General features: G+C 41.7%; 1 long non-coding RNA gene across 1 annotated transcript; it reads left to right on the top strand.

Moving 5' to 3' along the window:
* Window positions 1–1,150: 1,150 nt before the first annotated feature.
* LOC146548868 (uncharacterized) lies at window positions 1,151–16,877 on the top strand. The gene is made up of 2 exons (XR_014890422.1): window positions 1,151–1,290; window positions 16,842–16,877. It is a non-coding gene; the product is annotated as an uncharacterized LOC146548868 (long non-coding RNA).
* The last annotated feature ends 6,551 nt before the right edge of the window (window positions 16,878–23,428 follow it).

Here is a 23,428-nt window from a genome sequence, read left to right on the forward strand (position 1 = left end):
GTACTCTGTTTACGGTAATCATTGTCCTTAATGTAAATATGTAAGAAAAAAATTGTGTATGTTTCTGTTCTGTGTCCTGTGTACTGTTTGTTTGTATATGTGTCTTTCTGGCTGCTGTTACAACCAAATTTCCCCTTGTGGGACAATTAAAGGATTATTCTATTCTATTATTCTATTCAAATTGCAGAGATGAAGTATTTCCTAACTCAGAGAGAGAAACAACATTTATTCTTTAAGTTGAAACTTTAAGCCTTTCAGGTGAAATTTTAAAAGATACATTTGGATTATAGATACTTATAATATGTAACCATTTAAATTTAAATGGTTTGGATTTTTTGTCATTTGAGGATAACATGAACCTGGATTTGCATTTAAGTTGAAAAGTAAACATCATCAAAGGCAGATTGCAGAAATTTGAGGGTTTGTACTACTGAAGGTGGCGAACAGTAGATAAATGTGTCATCTGCATAAAAATGGGAAGCAGCATTTGATAAATTATCACAAAGGTTGATTATATAGACAGAAGACCAGTGGTCCTAACATGGAGCCCTGGGGAACTTCTTTGGATACGGAGAAAAAGAGAAAGAAGACCTGGAGAAGTTGACACATTGTGTTCTAGATGACAATTAATTTGAAAACCAACTTACAGCATTCACAGACAAAACAATATTGTTTACTCTGTTTACCAAAATAACCATGGTCAACTGTTTCCAAAACCTCGACAAATTAAGAGACAGAGTTAAACATTTGCCATCATCATAGTGGTTCAACACTTTAATATCAGCAGTTATTGTAATAAACTAATGAACAGAGCTTAACACCAAATGGGTCTACTGGAACGTTTGTTGAGTATTTATTACATACTTAACGTTTTAATTAAACCATTCCTAATATTGTTCCTAATATTGTTTAATTAAAATGAGCTTTAGTTACACTTTATTGCTATATGCTGTTTTCAATAAATTATTTTCTGTCAGCGGGCAATATGTTACCTAATAATTTGATTTCACTCATCAGTGTCATTCGATTGGAGTGCCTGCTGCTCCCATAATTGGAAATTGCCTCAAAGCACTGATGTGGACTGATGCAAATATCGACGGCATGTAATTGGCTCCCTGTGAGGCTGGACAAGACCGACGCTGTGAGTTTCATGGTCTGTGTGTTGTCAGGATTGGCCAGAAATGGAAAAGAAAACGAAGGAGAAATGGACTAAATGGAAAACAGCATCAGAACAGAGGGAAATCACAGACTGAATGTCTGCGTTTGGCATGTTGTTAGGAATCTAGCAAGGTTTGGAGTGAAATCTTAATTATTTGATCTCCTCTTTTCCTGGTTTTCTCCATGCATCAACCTGTCCGTTTTAATCCTGCGTGCAGTCTTTTAATGGAAAATTTTAACAGGAGATTGAAGCCAACGACTTTCTGCTGCATCATGCAGGATTATTCATTTTCTGAACTTCAGACGTCATACAATGCCAGATGGAAAATTGAGATAGAATAAGAATAGCAAAGCCTCTCAGTTGCCACCTGCACACTTCATCAGCAGGTAGCAGCGTTTGTTCTCTGTATTTGTTTTCTGTTATAAACCTGTGTGTTGCCTGTAAGAAGGACCGTAATCGTTAGTAATTCTTTCTGGTGTCTGCAGTGCAGTCCCCTCTTAAATACACATAAAGATATAGATTCATAAAGCATACGACTTGGGGACTCTGGATGTTTCAGTTACATCAAGTTATGTTTACCTGTTTCAATTCAGTTTTATTTATACAACCCCAAATCGCCTCAAGGTGCTTTATTTTGTAAGGTAGACCCTACAACAATGCATACAGAGAAGAACACAACAATCATGTGACCCCCTATGGGAAAGCAATTTGGCAACAGTGGGAAGGAAAAACTCCCTTTTAACAGGAAGAAACTTTCAGCAGAACCAGGCTCAGGAAGGGGCGGCCGTCTGCCTCGACTGGTTGGGGTGTGAGAAGGAAGACAGGACAAAAGACATGCTGTGGAAGAGAGACAGAGGTCAGCAACAAGTATGCAGAGAGTTCTGTAACACATAGTGAATGAGAAAGGTAACTGAAGAAGAAATACCCAATGCGTCATGGGAATCTCCCAGCAGCCTACACTTGTTGCAGCATAACTAGCACTAAGCAGCTCTGATCAAGGAGCAAAACATTTCTGAGTGTTACTATTTAGTTTTAGTTTCACCTTTTATTAATATTTTTTATCACCTACACTTACTTTGGACTCTCCTCTTTGCTTTAAACACAGCTCAGATTAAGAATTACTGACTTATACTGCCTTCTAGTAACTTTGTTCATGATTAGACAAGCTTAGCTGTTGACCTGATAATCAATAAAAACCTCCACTGTTTCTAAAAAAAACCCAAATCTGTCCTAGATTGTATTAGTTTGAAAAGCTGAGGTGAATCAATTCTCAGTCAATCTGTGATTCTGGGAGAAAGGCTAGCCCATTCATCGAGATGAAACCAGCAGCAGAAACCAGTTTTCTGGACAAATCCCCGTTCTGAACTGGGGCAGGATTTATGTGATTACATGCGTGATACAATGGCTCACTGTTCATATTGTGTTACTTACACCAGAACACCACAGACCACAGAGAGCTACAAACTACATCATCCAGTCTATTTTCTATAAATGGTTTGCATGGATTATGATGGGACTGAGGGACATTAAAGGGACGTGATTGAACTGTAACTTCCAAACAGTGAATGTTAAATTAAAACCAAGTGAGCCAGAAAAAAATGAAGCGCAAGCAAAACATGCAGTTCCACTTGTGGCCACTTGAGGCTAGCTCCATAGGTGAGCCAATCCCCACAGACGTATGGCAGACGGCTGCCCCTCCCTAAACCTTGTTCTGCCAAATGTTTCTTCCTTATAAAAGGGAATTTTTCCTTCCCGCTGTCGCCAAACCACTGTCTCAATCTGATTGTTTTGATTTTCTGTTTCCTCTGTATTATTGCAGAGATAAAGCACCTCGAGGCAAATGTTGTTGTGTTTTGGCAGTGTATAAATTCATTTGAGGAGAACTCCTATGATAAAATCAACTTAACAGCATTACAAAACATAGAGCTTGGTACAAAAACAGCTTTGGGCTCTACCCAGACATAAACTTAATTTTGGCAGTTTCCCAGGTGTACTAATCCCTGCCAAAGTATATCTTGCGATTTATTTTTATTCTTTAATCATTCTGAGCCAACAACATGATTTATTTAAAAATAAGAAGTCCCGTCACTCTGTTTTGCTTTGCCTTCCTGCCTCATGTTTCCCTACAGTCTGGTCAAGTTGCTGTTGTCACTCAGATGTCTTGAGTCCCACGGTCGGATAGACTCTCATTCCTCCTTCTTGGATTGCAGAAGACAGCGGTAGCCTCTGTTCTGCTCTGGTGATCCTCTACAGCTCCTGCAGAGTCTGGTTAGAGATGACCTTCAGCTTGTAGCATTTGAGCCACTATGCTGTAGCTCAGTGAGGCTGTAGAAATATCAGCTGCAGTTCAAGACTGGCGTTAAAGTCCATCCTCAGGATGAGGAATTATGCTGATGATGGATTGTTGCTGATCTATCATTCTGCCCATTGAAAAATATTTATATCAAGTATTTTTTCCAGTGAGTGCTGGTGTTTATTTATTTTTCTCTATATTCTCTGAGACCCAACACTCTGTTTTGGACCAGAGCACACTATTATTCTGTATTTATTGTATGGGTGCTGTATTGATTGACAGGTATCCAGCTAAAGGGAACTGAAAGCCAGCCTGTGTGTGTCTTAGCTAATTAGCCATTAATTTGCACACTTTATGGAAGGAAGGAGCATGCTAGTATCAGTTGATACATTTGTACTTCCCATTTTGTTCTTCAAATTTAGTAACTTCTAGCTTTAAAAAGTCAACATGGTGAGAGCTTCAAAATGCCCTGTCCAAAAAATAAGTCATACTAGCACTAGCGTACTGTGTCCATATGTAACATGCAGTGATTATACGAGTAAAACTTAGGTTTATGTGATCCAGACTCCATCAATGCCCACAAAAGGTCATTAAGTTGCTTCTTGATGACGAGCTGATGGATCTGACCACTTGTGGGCGGCCTGTCAGATGCATTCTGGATGTTCTCTGAGATGTGAGAGATTGTGATTCACCGGATGGAGATGAGCTTAGTATTTCTCTCTCGCCATTAAAATTCGGTGTCAGTGAGGCATGACCGTGATGTTCCAAGACACTCGGGACCACTGAGTGTGGGCTGAAGGCACGATTTAAGCTGGTTTTCAATGACTCCCCTGGTTCAGACATGAAATGGAAGATAAACCTCCTTAAATTCATATTATTCAGCTTTTGAACCTGTCATAAATCATTACTACTTCGTCGTGGGCATGCCATGGTTCTGATTTATGTCTTTATGGGAAGAGAAGACCTGGGGACAGAGTACTGTATGCCTGTCTAACTTCAGTTTTCTAAGCACATCAGGCCACAATGACCCTAACTGCTGTGGTCAGATGGTGACAAAGAGCAGTAGGCCTTTTTTTCATGACTTTGCATCTGAGTCAAGGATTTTACACAAATAGCAAACTGATATCTTTCTTTTTGCTAACTATGAATATGCATTTAACATCAAGATGTGTCCAAATCACTTCATTTAAATTTGTGAAGTTCTAGAAATGGGCCTATACAAATAACCTTACCGCTTAAATTTGGCTTATCACCCTGTAAAAATCATCTTGTCAGGCGACTCTTTTGAATCTGCATCCTTCTTGAATCTTTCAGTAGAAGCCACATTATGCTTTCTGTTTCACTGCGTCAGAGTGATGTTTCTTCAAAGTGATTTTCATTTCACAGAAGGGGAACAGAAGTTGCAGGGAGCTAAATCTTTAAAGTGACCCAGGTCATGAAGAAAACCTGGGTTGGTATGGCCAAAAAATTCCAGCATTGACAGTCTCACCTTTGAGGAAGAATTCACACTGGAAGAGCTCATGAATGTTGACAAAAAAACTAACAAACATTCACCTAGTCTTGCTCTTTACCTAATACACATCCTTCCTCATAGCCAGACACTCAGCATTCATCAGCAGTGAAAATCCTTGATGCGAAATTTGGGTCGAGATGATGCTATCTCTCCTCAAGTTTGGGGTTTCTGGTAAAATTGCAGAATGAAGATTGCAAGTGGTCATAACTGGACTTGAAGAGAGTGATCTAAAAACAGGGGCTATGCTCGACGCGACCCAAGAAGAGAACCTTGAGGGGAGATTGTCCGAATTTAAATCAGATAAGGCTAACTAGTGTCCAAAAACAAGTCTAAGCACTGATATGGAATATGTTAAAAAGAAAAAAGAAATCAAAATCTGGGTATGGTAATGTGGTAATATGACATCACAGATTTCTTGTGAATTCCTCTTTTAATAATTTTGTCATGATTCGCAGGTACTACACAGAATGACCCAAAGAATATACCAGGAGAGTTTATAAGATTACATCTAAAGCCTAGATTATACTTTGTTGAGTACACGGACGCAGGCAGCACAGTCTCTAACCATTTGGTGACAAAATTTACATCACTGGGACCAATGCAGGCCCAAGTGCAGCGGTCCCCAACCCCCCCAGGCCACCAGTGTTGGTCAAGTTACTTGAAAAAAGTAATCAGTAACTAATTACTGATTACCACCACAAAAAAATAATCCCTTTACTTTACTGATTACTTATTTTCAAAAGTAATTAGTTACTTACTTAGTTTCTTTTTAAAAACACGATTTACAACCTGAAGAGGTGATAAAGCGATAGATCTTTCAGCCCAATTCTACTTTTTCTGCATAATCCATCATACAAAATGTAATCAACTGGAAACGTCTCTTTTTAAAACTTGTTTTATTAGTTTTAATCTTTTAACTTTATGCATCAAGCAAATATTAAATTATATGCAATATTCTCTGACTGGAAGAAATTTGTTTAATATTTAAACCTATTTTCTGCACATTCCAGCACATAAAATAAAATATGTTTTTTGTGTTTACACTCAGTCTTTCAAATAAATAAAATAAAGTGAAACACAGCAGAAAATAAATAAAATCAAAGACTAGCGGTCCTGTTACTCTATTTTCACCTGTATAACAGGAGTAGGGCAGGCAGATGTTCACCCTGGTGCAGGTGTGCTGCAGCGGTCAGTGGAAGAATCTGCAAGTTTCTCTGTGAATTTCTCATCACGTCGTTACGCACTCGGTGCTTGCTTGGAAGTTTAGGGGTTTTTTTCGCTGTAAAAAGTTTTCTTCCCACGCACAACGGACACTAATGTTTTTGTCACTTTTTATGGAATTAAACTCAAAGTAAGGTCAGTACTTCCACGCTTTAAACGCTGCACGCTCATACTCTCTCCCCACTCGATATATTATCCATTGTTGATCTGCACACAGCTGTTCTGTTGCCATGAACTTCGCACTCGCTCATGTCATTGTCATGAGACACTCTCGCAAAAAAATCACGGTTTTAGTAATGCAGCAATGCAGAGTGCTTACGGGAAAGTAACAGTAATCTAATTATCTTTTTTGCAATAGTAATCCCTTCCTTTACTCGTTACTTGAAGCAAGTAATGGGATTACAGTAACGCATTACAAGTACTGCCCATCTCTGCAGGCCACAGACCAGTACCGGTCCATGAGTCGTTTGGTACCAGGTTGCGAGAGTTGAGGCTAGGGTGTGAAATTTAAGGTTTTATCATTATTTTTTTATCGTTAACTCGGTTGCCTGGGTCTTTTCCCGTGTGTTATGAATAAATCTCCTTTTTTCGATTCTGGTACTGGTTTTATTTTGATGTATTTATCTGCGACACCTTAAAGACCAGTCTGTGAAAATATTGTCAGACATAAACCGGTCCGTGGCGCAAAAAAGGTTGGGGCCGCTGCCCTAGGACTGTAGTGGACTTATTGTCGTAGTCTTTTATTTTGAAAATTAGCTTGATTCTGTGTGATGTTCCTATGTTTCACTTCCTGCCCTCCTCATCTGTTCTCTCTGTCCATCTCTTCCATCAAAATAAACCCTATGTTATTTTGAGCAACAAAGAACAGAGAGGCTTTGAAACATGCTGCGCCTCATTTGATGCATTGTAAGCATTGCCTTAAGTGTGAAGCAGACGTGTCCTGCTGGGGTATGTGGCACTGAGTTGAAAAGCACAGGCCATGTTTTTTAAAGGCTCATTTAATTATAAATTGTTTAGTAAATAAAGTCAAAATTAGGGGAATAATTTTTTATTCAGAATTAGAGTGTTATGTAAATGCATATGCGCAGGGCAAAGTCATTTATTCAGCAATGCCAACAAGTCCAGCAAGTCCACTGTTCTAGTCGGCAGTGTCGTGGTCGCACTTAGCGAGCGATGGGTTCAAACCGGAGAGAGATGGGATAAGTGTGCAGGATGTAAAAAGTATGTGAGCGCTTATCTGATGGAAGATTAAGAATACATGAAGTGTTATGAAAGAGGGAACATCATCCTAAGGCAAACACAGCTATTCCATCCTGTGTGTGATATCACCTCACTTACATAAGCAAACCCGCTGTCCTGTGACTGACATCGACCTCGGATGCTTCGCGGTCTTTCGGATGCGCAGTCCATTTATTTTATAAATACATTCTATAATTCCTCGCCATGTTTGATGCCCATCTGGAGTGTGCCAAACTGGCACCAGCTGGACCACAAGCAAAGACTTAAATGAAATGCAGAAATTACTTGATTAAATCTTCTTTGCCAATTTTGGTTTAATTCCTGCAGAGTGGCTTTCTGCAGCCTCCACTTTGCAAGGACTGCTACAGGCGTCTCAGCCCTGTGTCCTCTGCTGCTCATGTTTCTTCTTATGTAACAGTTACAGAGTAATTGAATCATCCGTGTACTGTACAAGATCAGGAGCCAAATGGTGTGACACGACTTCCAGATCTAAGTTCCTGCTTCTCCTCCTTATAAGTGATGGCTCATCTTGCTGGAAGAACTTTCTCTTGTTAATACAGGAGAAATTATTCTCCAAGAGGTGCAGGAACAAAGGGGACATCCTTTGCAGGTGAAGTGTTACCAGTAAGAAATTTCTTTCAGTGTTCAGAGCAAAAGACGACCTCTCTGTGCGTGAGAGTGGTTAAAAGGGAGCTTTTCAAACAAGAGCGATGATTCAGTCTTTCCTTCGTGCTGCTTTAAATCTTGGGCTTAAATACTGTACCAAAGGCAGATCACTCTCCCCCCTCATACACCAAACACAGCCTCCTGATTTGGAGGTCTGTTTAAGAAACAAAGGTTCCCATCTCTCCCTCTATTCGTGGATTTCCGCCTGCTGTTTAAAACCCTTCAACCACCCCAGGATCCATTCATTCACCTTGGGGCGTGTTTATCCATTTAATTCAATTCAGTTTAGCTTTATTTATATTGCACCAATTCACAGTAACAGCTGCCTCAAGGTGTTTTATACTGTAAGGTAAAAACCCAACAATAATGTTTGGAGAAAATAATCAGCACCAGATCGCCAAGTGCTGCTTTCCTATGAATAGCCCACTCTTACAAAGTTCATGTCACTGAGGTTTATTTATTCAGGTTTCTATTCAGGACATTGTTGCAGAGGTCTTTTGGTTCGTTCAGATGCTACTTTACAAACCTAAGCTGTCCTGCCTTGTTTTTTAGAGAGAAAGGGCCTTCTCCTTGCAACCCTTCCTAATGAGCCTAATGTCTTCTTTCTAATTGTACAGTCAAGAACTTAAACGTTTAACATGCTATCTGAGTCCTGCAGAATCTGAGATGTTGCTCTCGAGCAGTTTCTCTGCAACTGCACGATATGACATTAGGCTGAATTGCATTTCTGGGTAAGAGTGTGACATTAATAACAATTAATAACACACACCAATAAACTGCCAAAAGCTTTTATAGAGGTGCTCAGAGTTGCTGATGATCAGTTAAGTGCATTTGATTGGTAGATTAGTAGCAGCACCTGCCTGCTACTTACCCTCTTATTCCTGTGGAAACAGTAGGGTGTTCTTAGTTTTTCACAGGACTGCAAGAATTCCTGTGAAAATGTTCTCTTTCATGATTGTATGTCTGACTTTTGATATCAGTCTCGCGTTTGGCTCATAGTGAAACCACGTTTAACAGCCCTCCGGTTGTGTCAGTGAACATAACATGCTGCCATTGTTCTGAGTACAACTCGGTGATCTTACCTTTGTCTATAAAACACGAGTGGTCAAAGTAGAAAGATATTTAAATGGATTATGGTTTGTTTGCGAAGCACTTTATTGTTTAACCTTCATGAACTGGGCTGTGATTTTCCTTACGTGTGGAGGTTGGATGTCTGGAAATGGATATTTCCTTCAGATTGTTTAGAGATTCACTTGCAAGGTCAAGGATGAAGGGGAATAAAAATAGCGACAGCTATGTGCGTGAAGACAAGAGGTTAAGGGGTTAGTCATGGCGCTGTCATGCAAAACATTGTTATGCAACTGCTTCACATTTAACCTTCAGTCTTTGTTAAACACTGACAGAGGGCACTGGGTCATACAGGGGTGAAAGAAAGACTTACAGCAAGAATTTATGGATTATTCAGAAAGCTTTATCTTTGTTCCAGAAGGTTGTTATAGCTTATCCACATTTCTCTTTCAGGAGTGTCTGATGCTGAGAAATGCTTTTGTTTCCAAGGGACTCTTCAGATAAGGCAGTTATTCTTCTCATCATTGCCAAGTTGGTCCAGGCATCTTCAGGGACCCATGCTGTTTCTTTGGCCACTAAAGGAGGAATTTTCCATAGCTCCCCTGCAGAGAACAGCTTTTTTCTCATCTTGTTTTATAGACACATGTGGAAGTGGGTCACTGCAGTGCATGTGACAGTGTTTTTATCACGAAAATACTGATGCATCTGTGTAAGAATATTAACCTGCACCTTTTCCCCTTCACACAGGGTCGGATTGCAGAATGACTAAACCCTTTTAAGCTTTTTGTAGGCCAAGATGGTGCACCGGTTCAGCTGTGTGCATCTAATTTGTGTCATTGCCTCCCCGTTCTGACACAAAAGCATAGTATTACATAAACATAGGGACAATGCTGCTGTCATGACTCCCAAAGGAAACTTTTTTTTTCTTGTTGACGTCAAAACTGTAGGCCGATACCCTGTTAGGATTTTTAGAAACACGGTGCCTAATTTAACCCTACATTCCTCCACCCTTTCATTTACAGTGATAATGGCTTGTCAATGCCGTTTAAAAATAGCACTCTGTCATCGCTTTGACGCACTACTCGACAGCCGGGTCGATCGTCTGCCTCGCCCAGCTGGGTTTTATGCAGCTCTGCAGACAAAGAAAAGCATGTGGGAGAAAGTCCTTAGCGTGCCGTGACTGCATGAATGAACAATACTTACTTAGAAATAAATGTGGAATGTTTCACAAGTGGAAGAAAATCACGTCACGTCACGTCACAGGCCCAATCCTCTTGAACATATACTCAGCCAGTTTAAGTTTAATGCAGGCTTGGCCTGAGCTGAGTGAATGATCGAAGGATATTCTTTCTCATATTGGAATACGGCCCATGTTGGCACCTCCTCTGGAGACGAGGACAATAACGCCAATATCAGATGTTGTGTTTGCAGACATGTAGAACAAAGTGTTCAGAACAAGCTGCTCTGAGGAAGACATTATTATTTATGGATCTGAAAAAAGTTCACCTAAAATGTAGCAAAGACACAAGAGTGAAGTGAAGAATAAGAAGGTTTTAATAAGCAACTTACATCTACTTATACCCAGTGACAGAGAAACTGAATCACATGCATGCGATTAGAGACAAACATTAATCCCGTGTGTCAAATTAACACAAATCTGGTGTTTTTAAGTAAAATAAAAGGCAGGAAATGCTTGAATTGACACAAAACAAACAGTTGCAGGAAAAACTGCTGGTAGACTGTGGAGTGTAAACAAGGTAAAGTGCAGATAGGTTTTATTTCTGTGTTGTTTCAGGTGAGGGTGCACAGTGGTGCAGTGGTTACCATCACCCTCATCTGAAACCTTCTTGCTGTGGTTTGCATGCTCCCCCTGAGTCTCTGTGGGATCTCTCTGGGTACTCTGACTGCTTCTAAAAAATCCAAAGACATGCATGGAGTTAATTGGTGAGTCTAAATTGATTGTAGGTGTGATTGGTTGCCTGTGTCTGTCTACACAACCTCTTGCCCTAAATCAGCTACAACCCTGAAACAGACAGGAGAAGAAGGTAATGTGTAACTCATCATGACTGGTCACAGTCCCTTTTGGATCTACTTTTAATCTGCTTCACAGATCTCTGGACCTCTAATTCTTTTTGAAGGTGCACTGCACTGCTTATTGCTAATTAGTTTTACTGACTGAAGCCTTTTTCTGGTGCATTTATAGAAAACGAACAGCCCTCTATCTCATGTTATAAAACGTTCTTTAAGTTTTATGGATATAGCACCACTTCTCAACAAGGCACTTTATATTGCAAAGCTAAGGCCCTAAAATGTTATAGAGAAACCAAATGACCAGGACTTGGCAAATGCAGGAAGGAAGCAGTCCCTTTTAAAAGGAAGAAACCTCCAGCAGAGGCAGGATCAGAGAGCAGCAGCCACCATGAAGGTTGAGGAGGAAAAAGAAGAGAAAATAGGGAGACAACACAAAACTCAAACTTTAATAAGAGTTACAGATTTACAGATGTGGTTTGTCAAAATAGTGTAAAGAAGGACAAGGAGTTTCTGAATGCATTGTGGGAAGTTCACAGAGAGTCATCTAATCCAGCCTCAACTAAAAGGACGTTTTAAGCCTAATCTTAGGAGCAGAAGGACACAAGGATAATAGATCAAAGGCTTTTTTGTGACATGCAAATTAGAAGTTATCAATGCAAGATATACAAACCCTGATTATAATAAATCAATTAAAACACTGGCCATTTTTAGAAGAAACTCTGCTAAGTCTAGATTTAAAGAAGGAGCATTTTTTCATTATGAAATCCTGAAGACTGATGCGTGTTGTGGTGCTGGTTTAAATATCGCTTCATTGCCACTGACTGAGAGTATTTTTCTGTAACATTAATTGACCGTTTTATTTAATCTGATCTCAGGAAGAATGGTTGTTGCTGTGGTAACATCTAATGGGGCTCTAAATAAAGAACAAGGAGTTTTAAATTGAGCTGATGCCGTGATGCATCCCGTAATATCATGCATAATAGCATCCAACATATTAAAGCCTCCTAAATTAGAAAAGCTACTTCCATCTGGGTCAGTAAGCAAGGAAGATGCTCACTTTGGAAAATATACAGATACGTTTCGGCACAGATTGTTTTTCCAGTCACGCTCAGTTGAGTGCGTTGTAATCTCTGGCAGAGTTAACTTAAATTGCTGCCTACTGATGGGGTGCAATCAAAACCACAAACTTTTCCTTACTTAAAACAAAGCCTGGCTCTAAATTTCTGGTCAGACTTAAATGTTTTGCAGCAGGTGCAGAGTGGATGGTGGGCATACAGACTCCATACATGAATATGATGCTTCATTCATTTAAACTTAACTGTACACTCAACATAGCCCTGCCAGGATGACATTAAACTTTACTATGCATGGAGAAAACAATTTAGTTGTGCAGAAACTGTCACTCTACATTTTCCGAACTGAGCTGGTTCCTTCCTTCCTTGCTGACCCAGATGAAAGTAGCCTTTGTAATTCGTCCAGGGAAGGAAGTGGCTTCTACTTGTGGCTCCTCAGAAAGCAGATGGTTCGTTTAACCAGATATCAGATCAAAGACTGCAGCTCAGGCCTCTGCTTTCTCTGCCTGATGCTCTTCACCCTTTGAAGTTTGCTGTGTGCAAGCTCAGTTTGGAATAAGAGGACATCGTTTACCTTTGAAATCTCTCTCTGCATAGCAGCATCTCATATCCTCCTGATTTATCAGTCTGAACCTGCTGCACAGCTTAGCCTGATGCAGCAGGAAGCAGCAGGTTGGAGTGTGTTTATATAAAAGAAAAAGATGAGTTGATAGGCTTGTGTAACCGTTCTACGTCCAAGGAGACTCCAAACATAGCTCAGCTTGTACACGGGCTGCAAATTGACCAGCGATGTGCACAGTGTGAAATGCCACAGTCTGGACGCAGCATGCTACGGGCACCTGTGATACCCCTCTTCAAAGCGTGAGCATATTAAATTATTGCTGCGTCTGTGAGTGCATGTGTTTGCTGGGACAGACGGAGCAGGCAGAGCAGGTCCATGTCAGTGTGAAGAATCTAAATAAAACAAGAGGTGCCAAGAGTTTAAGTTCATGTCCCAGTACTTTATGTTCCAGTTATGAATACACAAACAGGACTATGAAGTTTAGCACGTGTTGTGAGGCATGGTTTTCCCACTGGACACTGGCAGAAAGAGTGAAACTCAAGGTGGCAGTAACATGAAAGGAGAATTACAGTGAAACCTACAGTATAAAGTACACTTACAAAATGATTTGGTGGCTTTAAACTACCACAAAAACTGTGCTGTTAAATATTAAATCCCAGAAACATGGCATGTTTTTGCAGTAATTCCCAGTCAGCCTCACATCACAGTAAGGAAAAAACAGACTTTGCTTCATTTTAAGGGTCCAAAAGCACAAAAGGAGGAATCCAACAGCTTTATAGCAAACAAATTTGAATGTCACTAAGAAGATATTTTTAATAAAAAATGTTCTATTTCAACTGTTTAGGACACTTTACCTTGACCCCATGCCCTGGTAAATCTGGGATCACAACATTCCCATGTCAGTCACTCCTGTCTGCTCCAAATAAAACATGCAAACATGTTTTCCCCCCATTAGCTTCTGTCTGAATATGCACAGAAGAGCACAGAAATGTATCATATTCTTCATAAGCCACACAGCTTGTGGGATGCTGCTTTCTTTAACATTAACACACATGAACACTGATCGGCCTCTCTAATCACCCTGGTAACCTCAGTCATGGTGGATCATTGGTAGCTAACACTGTTTTCCTGCCATAAAACCACAACGAGCTCACACAGCAGTAAAAGATCAAACACAGCACAACTACTAATGAAATAACAACTTGAAGAAGAGCATTAACCATTCCAGGACTTTGGGGCATTAAAAGGGATTATCAGAAACTCTTTCCTCCTTTTTTATGAGAGGTGAAGTGCTGCTGCAGTTTTAAGAGGTTTCTGGACCATAAACAACACTAAATCACACTTGAGTGTTGCTTTAAGCTTTTTTCATGTGATGTCTCCTTTTTTCTGCATAGACCTTGAATCAATTTGGTCATCCTTGTCATTCCCATACCCTGGACATGGAGTTTGTGATTCTGATCATCAGAAACTGGAACATCATCCTGATGGTTTGTTCTTACATAACTCTCATGAGCAGGTGACTGTTAATGAGCCTCGTGTGCCCTAAAACGCCCTTTCGCCCATTTTATCACGAGAGCTGGGGTTACTGAGCTAAATCATGGGAACCAGAATCAGATCGCTGCAGCAGACTGCAGGCGTGAACTGTCAGACCCAGCTCTTTGTGTTAAAGAGTCATATGACACAAGCCGGGAATGCATTTTTACAACCATCAGCATTCCTGACCTTCATCCCACTTTTTCCCCCTTCATCTGTATTTCCAGACACATTTTATCTGCTTATGATTCTGCTCATGAGGGAAGGCAGCCACATGAGTGGATTTAGGCTAATATGCGATGACAGTTATATAATGCTGCCTTTCTTCTACAGTCACCAGGTTTTAACCTTTATTGGCTTTATTAGCTCTAATGTGTCCCTATCATGGCAACTAATGTGACTGAAAGGAGACTTGCATTAAAGAGTGCATCTCTTGTACATACATGCACGTTGTTGTGTGGAGACCATTCATTTGAAAGGGGAGCTCACATACTTTCACAGACATGCAGTTTAAACTATGCTGCGTGCTGTTATTTAAAGATCTGTGAGGTGACTTTTAGACATTGGGTGGAACATTGCTTGGCAAGACCTGCTTTGAGTTGAAGAGAAAACATTCAGACGGTTGACCTTTGAGAGAAGACTTGTGTAACATCATATTATTGTGATGTTCAACAGAATATGACAAGCTCGGGGAACACTACGGCTATTGTGAAGTGTTTAAAGGTTCAGATTTAAATAAAAAGAATTAGAGAAGGACCTCAGAGGGAGAAGCACTGTAGAGAGGGCAGGCAGGTATCAAAATCTGGAGTAGTGGGAGAAAATAGCTGAGACTCGGAGAGAGCACTATTTTACAGCATCAGAGGTTTAGTGCAGCAGATAAAACTACATGGAAATTGCTCACTGGCAGCACAGTGGCACGGTGGCCTCACACCAAGAACGTCCTGAGTTCAATTCCACCATCAGGCCAGAACCTTTCAGAAGGCTTCAGAAGAATTTTTTGCTAATGAGGGTGTGGTGTGTAATAATACTGTTTTCAGTCACATGTCCTGGATTATTGTTATTAAGGTTGTTATTTATGTTAGCTCAGGATTTAGAGTGGGTTATCTGCTGTTCAGGAGGCCGGTGGTTGAAATGTCTCGTGCATCCAGTCTGCAATGCAAAGAGTGCTTTGAGTGTTAGGTGAGAAAAACATTAAATAAATTACAATCTGTTAATCATGGACTAAACTAGAAGAAGGTAAAACACTAACCTAACTAACTTCATAATGTAGATGGATTAGTAACGTGAGTTGACCAGTGTGCACAGTGGTGCATCAATCACCTCACTGGTCCAAAGTCATGCTGGTCAGGTTAACTGGTGTTTTTAGAGTGTCTGTTGGTGTGACAGTAAATAGTTATCTGTCTGTCCTTGTTGCATGTTAATAATTAAATGATGCCAGGGTGTGCCAGCATGAGAGAGCTGAACCAAGAGTAAAGGAGCATTCGTGCACTGATTACATGAAATTTACTGTCAAAGTCACTCGATGAATTTTAAATGTTCAAATCAAATCTGATTTTATGCATCATAGCGAGATAAAAGAAGTAAACCTCCAGAGCACTGTGGAGCTGCAGCTTTTACAACACATATTGCAGGCTGGAATTGTGTCACTGAAATTATTTTTGTTTTATTGGAAACAAAGAAATTCTGGAGATGGAATCAAAACAATAGAAAGTAAGAGAAAAACTGCTGCCATATATTTAGTTGGTGAAATTTAGTCAAAGAAATAAAAAAGAATCCCAAAATGAAAATTCAAGTGGAAAATAACATTTCTGAAATTAATTGCTCCAGAGGAACTTGTATATGTTTGAAAGCTTCATTTACCTGCTGCAATAACTGCCACTAAAGCGCGCAGACAATCTAGTGGGGGAGTGCGTGGGAAAACTTTCTTTCGGTTGCATTCCTATTTTCTCAGAAGTCGGATGTTGGAACCCAGCGTGACTCTATTCCAGTAGAAGCAGTCAGAGAAACAGGCTTTGTTTGCTCGATAGCAAGGTAAAACCATTCAGCTACTGCTAGAAATACCTGGAATGCAACCTGATGCATGTTGGATTTTTTTTTCAATGCTGCCGCAAATTCACAGATACAGCTTGGTCAGTAATCCGTGTATGTTTTTTTTTAAGTGAGTCACAGTTAAACAAGAATGGTATACAATGCATCTTAGTCTTAATCCTTTTTCTTCTTCTCTGGGGTTAATGGCAGTTTGGATCCAGTCAGGTTGAATTTCCATCTCTTGCTGCACTAGCCATTCAGAACCTCATCACTGGTGCAAAAGAATTCCTCAGCAGACAAGAGGTCCTGCAGTTTTCAGAAAAACTAAATCTTATTTTTCTCCCCCCTGCTAAGTCCCCACACCTAAGTGCATTACCTATGCCTATCCTCATCTCTCTTCTTGCCTCATTGTGTTGCCTGCAAGAAAACTAATATGACTCTCTTACATTACACAGATTACAACAGCCATTTTTAACCAAACAAAAAGAAAAGAGGGAGCACAAGAGTCCAAATATAAGTAGCTCTGGATGTCTGCTCGGCCGTAGGGCAAGACCTGGAGCAGCAGAGGCAAAGCAACTCAGGAGGTCGACGGCACAGGAGACAGCTGAGGAGATGGGACCCCTCTGGAGGCTGGCGATGAAGGAGGCACTTTGGCAGCTGGTGTTGGGGAAGCCTCTGGAGGCTTGAGAGGAGGCCGACATAGGCGGCGCATAATATACCTTAGTCTACCTTTTACATCATCGTCCTAAAACTTGTGCCATTCCTTCATTAGTTAACGTTCCACTTCAAATGAAACGCAACATAGTGATTGGTTGATTGTGTACAGACATGCCAACCAGGGAGCTAGTGGAAGCTACACATCTGGGAAGGATGCACAGACATACAAACAGGACAGACATCAGGAAAGGCAGAGAGGTGAAACAGACTGAGAGAAGAACCATAAAACTCGTCTGTTGTCATTACAAAGAAATGCAACTCAAAGAAAAGCACAGCACAGTTTTCCGTGGCTCATCTTACTTTGGTGTGGTTTGGGAGGCAGTGTGTAATGTAAGAAGGCTGTGCAGCTGACAGTGACTCACACCTCCCAATCTGATTAAATTAATACTTTAATGATGTGATCTTTTAACAACTTGCAGCACAGAAATCTGAAAATGTTGCCCTCATTCTCTTCTGTGTTTATGTTCTATAAAACCGTCCACTGGACCAGACTGGACCATGTGGTCATATGTGTGATGCTCCAGCTGTGGATTTCTAATTGTGCTTGTGAGAAATAAATACTGAATAAAGAGATTTATTCATGTGGAGTGTTCTTTGATGTCATTCAGTTTGCTGCCGTATGGTTATTGGAAATGTTATAGCCTGAGATTGCCTTAATGACCTTTACATAAGATGCTTATTCAGCCATGAGACCAAGGTTTAAAACTGCTGTCACATTTAAAAAATGGAGGTGAAAGGAAAGTGGTTTAAAGAAGTAATAATATCTGAATTTGTACATAGTAAGCAGATAAATGTAAGTCAGATATTTTAGGCCTTTTAATTTCAATAATCCAATAAATGTAATCCTGTGTGTGCAGAAGTCTCAGAGAATGAATGTGGACATGCTGTGACATTTAAAGCCACAAACAATAAAAGCAGAGGCATTTATGTGGGAATAGCAGCTTTGTTGGAGATAATTAAAGCAGTAAATCAAATGGGCAACAAATTAAATCTGTCTGCACTTGTTATTTTATGGCTGCTTTCATGTTTCTGTGGTGAGCTTGGAACATCAAGTACGTCTGGCCGATATTCATCTCAACAGCTGGGAGTGGATTATACGTCTTCTGTGTGCGTAATTTGGATTATCTGGCCTCCAGTGCATGATTCTGTGCAATAATCCGGGGAAAAAAATCATTCAAAAATAAAAGCATCTGCGTCTCCTTCCCCCACCACTCTGACCACCACCTCCCACCCTCAGGTTTATAATGTAGTCTGGGTACATGAAGGGGATTGGAGAGAATAGTGTACGAGGAATTTAATACCTTAATCTGTCTTCATGAATGAATGAGTGGATGAATGGGATGAATGGATGAAGTGGGAGGATGGACCCGGAGGTTTATCCTCAGGTCATGTGTGTGTGTGTGTGTGTCTGTGTGTTCATTTGTCATCATAATAGCATTTAATGTCCTGGGCAGGTACAAGAAAATGGAAAATAGTTTATTAGGTTAGTAATCAGAACCAGATAGATTCAGTAAACTGCATTATGTGATAAAATAAGAGTCTTTATTAATCATGGATGGCAGGGAATTATTGTTGTATGTTTCAAAGTGGCAAGAGCTGGAGTTTAATAGCAAAACATGATAGATCCTAAATGTAGACATCTCTTCTTGAGGTTTTAGAGCAATGTTTTAACATTTGGAAACGTTTGTGTACTAGCTCTGTCAGAATACAACAAACATATACCTGCAGGTAAGTTGGCTGCTGTGAAATGAGGGAATCACATATCTGTGAATAAATAAGTATACCACATGATTCAGCAGCTCGTAGAGCCACCTTTAGTAACAAAAACATGCAGCAATGGTTTTCTATATGACTTTTATCCATGTCTTGCATTGTTGCGGAGGATTTTGGCAAATTCATCTTTATAACATTGACTTATTTTACTGAAGTTTGCAGGCTTTTGCTTATGCGCAGCTCTGTCACCACAACATTTTAGTCAGGTTGAGGTCTGGACTTTGCCTGGGCCTTAGTAGCACCTTGATTCTTTTCTTTTTCAGTCATACTTCTGTAGTAGTTTTGCTGTTGTGCTTTTCCAATTTTAATGTCATAAACTTTCACATTTAACATGCTAAATGAGGCCTCTAGAGTTTGGGACGTAGCTATTGGTTTGTTTGGTTTTTACTGCCTGATCTTGTAGTGAATTCCCACTCCTGGGAAGACTGTGTTAACATACTCCTGAGTGGACAGACCAGCAAACTTCCCAAACCTCTACTTTTATAAATGTGTCTACATGAGTAGCAGCAGCAGGCTGTTACTTACCTTCTTCATTTCTATGGAAGCAGTAAGCGTCTATTCACACAGCATCCTGTGAAAACTCTTTGTCAGATAAGTATTGACTCTTTATTTAAGTTCCAAACACCTGGACTAAAATTTCAACCCAATCTCACCTACTACCAGCTACAAGCAGTATTTTTGCAACACATAATGCATGTATCATATGAAACTATGATTTCATCTCCTTTTTTCCAGGCATGATCTAAAAGTGCCAAGCTCATCCTTTGAGACGCAGAGGCACCCAGGTACTTAGGAAATGAGTCCCAGGGCTGATAGGATGAAAAAGGGTTTATCCTTTAATGCTGCAGAAAAGGTTTCAAAAGGAATGATACTTCGCACAGCTTGCAGCCACAGATTATGAGTAGGAGCTCCACGATTGATCCACAAGCCTAAAAGCACAGTGCAGCAGAACTTGTAAAAGGTCTCAAAAATAAACCAGTAACTCATCATTTAGTCCCAGCATAAGATGTAGATGGGTCTGTGGTTACAAGTATTATTCAGATGGTCTATGTGCGGCACACATGAGAAGTGAAAACAGTAATCTGATTACTTTTGTCAAGCAACAAGTAAAATAAGGGATTACTATTGCAAAAAAAGTAATTAAATTACTGTTACTTTCCCATAAGCACATGGCGTTACTGCGTTTGTAGGAGTGTCTCATGACAATGACGTAAGGGCATGTGACGTTCGTGGAAACAGACGTGTGCAGATTAACAATGGATAATATATATATATAAAACATTATAATATATATATTATATATATATATATATATATAGCAGCTGGATAGCGTAGTGGTTAAACTACACGCCTTTGGAACAGAGGATCGCAAGTTCGATTCCTGCCTGGGGCGTCTGTATCCAGTAAGGGTCCTAAGGCTAGACCCCCTATGCTAAGCAAGCCTACCGCAGACATGAGCGAGACAGATAAATATGAAGGCATGCCGGCTCGGACGTCGCCCGGATCAACAAGGTCCGCGTCAGGTGTTGAGGAACCAGGGCACCCTGACGAAAAGTGGGCTACTGGAACAAGAAGGCATCGGTGGGCAAGGGACGAAAACAGGGCGTTGTTGGAATGCTACTACGCAAGTAACCCCGGCGGAAGGGGCTACATGAATAGGATGAGGGACCTATGGATTCTTCGATACCCAACATCCACAATGACGGCGAAACAACTAGTAGCTCAGTGTTCCAACATTCGAAAGAAGGGACTGCTCTCACAGCTAGAGATTGACGAGGTACAACACAAATGCTACGGCAAGGAGGAGTCAGGACGCCAGGTCAGGGGGGAGATATCATCACCCCCACCCGAGATTGGGTACATAGCCCCAAGTGCGATAGGAGAAGGATCGTTGAGTGCGAGAGGAGCTGACCTGAAAAATAGGATCATGGCCAAGCTTGAAACCTGGATCCCCCGTAGCCGGTTACCAAGATTACGTGAAGTACCCTCAGAAGGTCTGCTAGATGATGTTAATGCAGCACTACGGGCAATACCTACAACCACGATTACCGACACTAACAAGCTGATCTACAATACGGCAGCAGTGATCAGTGAGATGCTTGGCTACAAGTTGAACAGCCACAAGGGGCAGTACCCTCCATGGAGAAGGAGGCTAGAGGGCAAGATCAAAGTAGCACGGAGGGAGGTTAGCCAACTAACGGAGTTGCAGAAAGGTGCAACAAATAAGGTGCCTAAGAAATACAGCAAGCTGTCCATACCTGAGGCCTTGGAAACTGCCAAGCAAAGACTCACAGCCTTGGCCAGCCGCTTGAGGAGGTACACCAGAGAGATAGAAGGCAGGAGAATAAACCAGCTGTTCTCCACAGAACCAGCAAAGGTGTACTCTCAGTGGCAAGGGAACAATAAGAGAACAGCACCACCAAGGCTGGAGACGGAGCAATACTGGAAGAGCATATGGGAGAAGGATGCAACCCATAACGGCAATGCTCAGTGGCTAGTGGATCTGAGGGCAGACCACAGCGACCTCCCTGAACAGGGTCCAGTAACCATCACAGTGGCAGATATCCAAGAAAGGGTCTCCAGTATGAAGAGTTGGACAGCACCAGGGCCCGACATGGTTCACGCCTACTGGCTGAAGAAGCTGACTGCACTCCACGAGAGTCTGGCAGCACAAATGAACCAGCTGCTAGTTAACGAGAGACACCCGGAATGGCTAACTGAAGGCCGGACGGTCCTGATCCCCAAGGACCCCAAGAAGGGACCGGTCCCCTCCAACTACCGACCAATAACCTGCCTCAGTACTACATGGAAGCTCCTGTCAGGCATCATATCGGCTAAGATGAACAGGCACATGGGTCAATACATGAGCGGGACACAGAAAGGAATTGGCAAGAATACCAGAGGTGCAAAACACCAGCTACTGGTAGACAGAACAATCAGCCGAGACTGCAAGACCAGACTGACCAACCTGTGCACTGCCTGGATTGATTACAAGAAGGCCTATGACTCTATGCCCCACAGCTGGATACTGGAATGCCTAGAATTGTACAAGATCAATGGGACCCTAAGAGCCTTCATCAGGAACTCAATGGGGATGTGGCGTACAACACTAGAGGCCAACTCCAAGCCCATAGCACAAGTTACCATCAAGTGCGGGATCTACCAAGGAGATGCTCTGTCCCCACTGCTGTTCTGCATAGGCCTGAACCCCCTCAGTGAGATCATTAACAAGACTGGCTACGGATACCGACTACGGAACGGAGCAGTTGTCAGCCACCTCTTGTACATGGATGACATCAAGCTGTATGCCAAGAGTGAACGAGACATCGATTCACTGATCCACACTACCAGGCTATACAGCAATGACATTGGAATGTCGTTCGGACTGGAGAAGTGTAGTCGGATGGTAACAAAGAGAGGGAAGGTAGTCAGAACTGAGGGGATTGAACTACCAGAAGGCAACATTGCAGACATAGAGGACAGTTACAAGTACCTGGGGATCCCGCAGGCAAATGGGAACCATGAAGAGGCCGCTAGAAAGGCTGCAACCACCAAGTACCTGCAGAGGGTCAGGCAAGTCCTGAGGAGTCAGCTGAATGGTAAGAACAAGATCCGGGCCATCAACACGTACGCCCTGCCCGTGATCAGGTACCCTGCTGGGGTAATAGGCTGGCCAAAGGAGGAGATAGAAGCCACTGACATAAAGACAAGAAAGCTCCTTACCATGCATGGAGGGTTTCACCCCAAGTCCAGCACCCTGAGGCTGTACGCTAAGCGGAAGGAAGGGGGCCGGGGACTGGTGAGTGTCAGCACCACAGTCCAGGATGAGACAAGGAACATCCAAGAATACATTGGGAAGATGGCCCCAACTGACCGAGTGCTCAGTGAATACCTCAGGCAGCAGAAACCCAAGAAAGAGGAGGGAGACGAGGAACCATCATGGAAGGACAGGCCCCTGCACGGTATGTACCACCGGCAGATAGAGGAGGTGGCTGATATCCAGAAATCCTACCAGTGGCTGGACAAAGCTGGACTGAAAGACAGCACAGAGGCACTAATCATGGCAGCACAAGAACAAGCTCTGAGTACAAGATCCATAGAGGCTGGGGTCTATCACACCAGGCAAGACCCCAGGTGGAGGCTGTGTAAAGATGCCCCAGAGACAATCCAGCACATAACAGCAGGGTGCAAGATGCTAGCAGGCAAGGCATACATGGAACGCCATAACCAAGTGGCCGGCATAGTGTACAGGAACATCTGTGCCGAGTATAACCTAGAAGTCCCGAGGTCAAAATGGGAGATGCCCCCAAGGGTGGTGGAGAATGACCGAGCTAAGATCCTGTGGGACTTCCAGATACAGACGGACAAAATGGTGGTGGCTAACCAACCGGACATAGTGGTGGTAGACAAACAGAAGAAGACGGCCGTAGTGATCGATGTAGCGGTTCCGAATGACAGCAATATCAGGAAGAAGGAACACGAGAAGCTGGAGAAATACCAAGGGCTCAGAGAAGAGCTCGAGAGGATGTGGAGGGTGAAGGTAACGGTGGTC

Source organism: Mchenga conophoros, linkage group LG22 (genome assembly GCF_057382185.1).
Source record: "Mchenga conophoros isolate Kocher_MC1m ecotype Shallow Benthic linkage group LG22, M_conophoros_male_GT1.1, whole genome shotgun sequence".
NCBI classification, from domain to species: Eukaryota; Metazoa; Chordata; class Actinopteri; order Cichliformes; family Cichlidae; genus Mchenga; species Mchenga conophoros.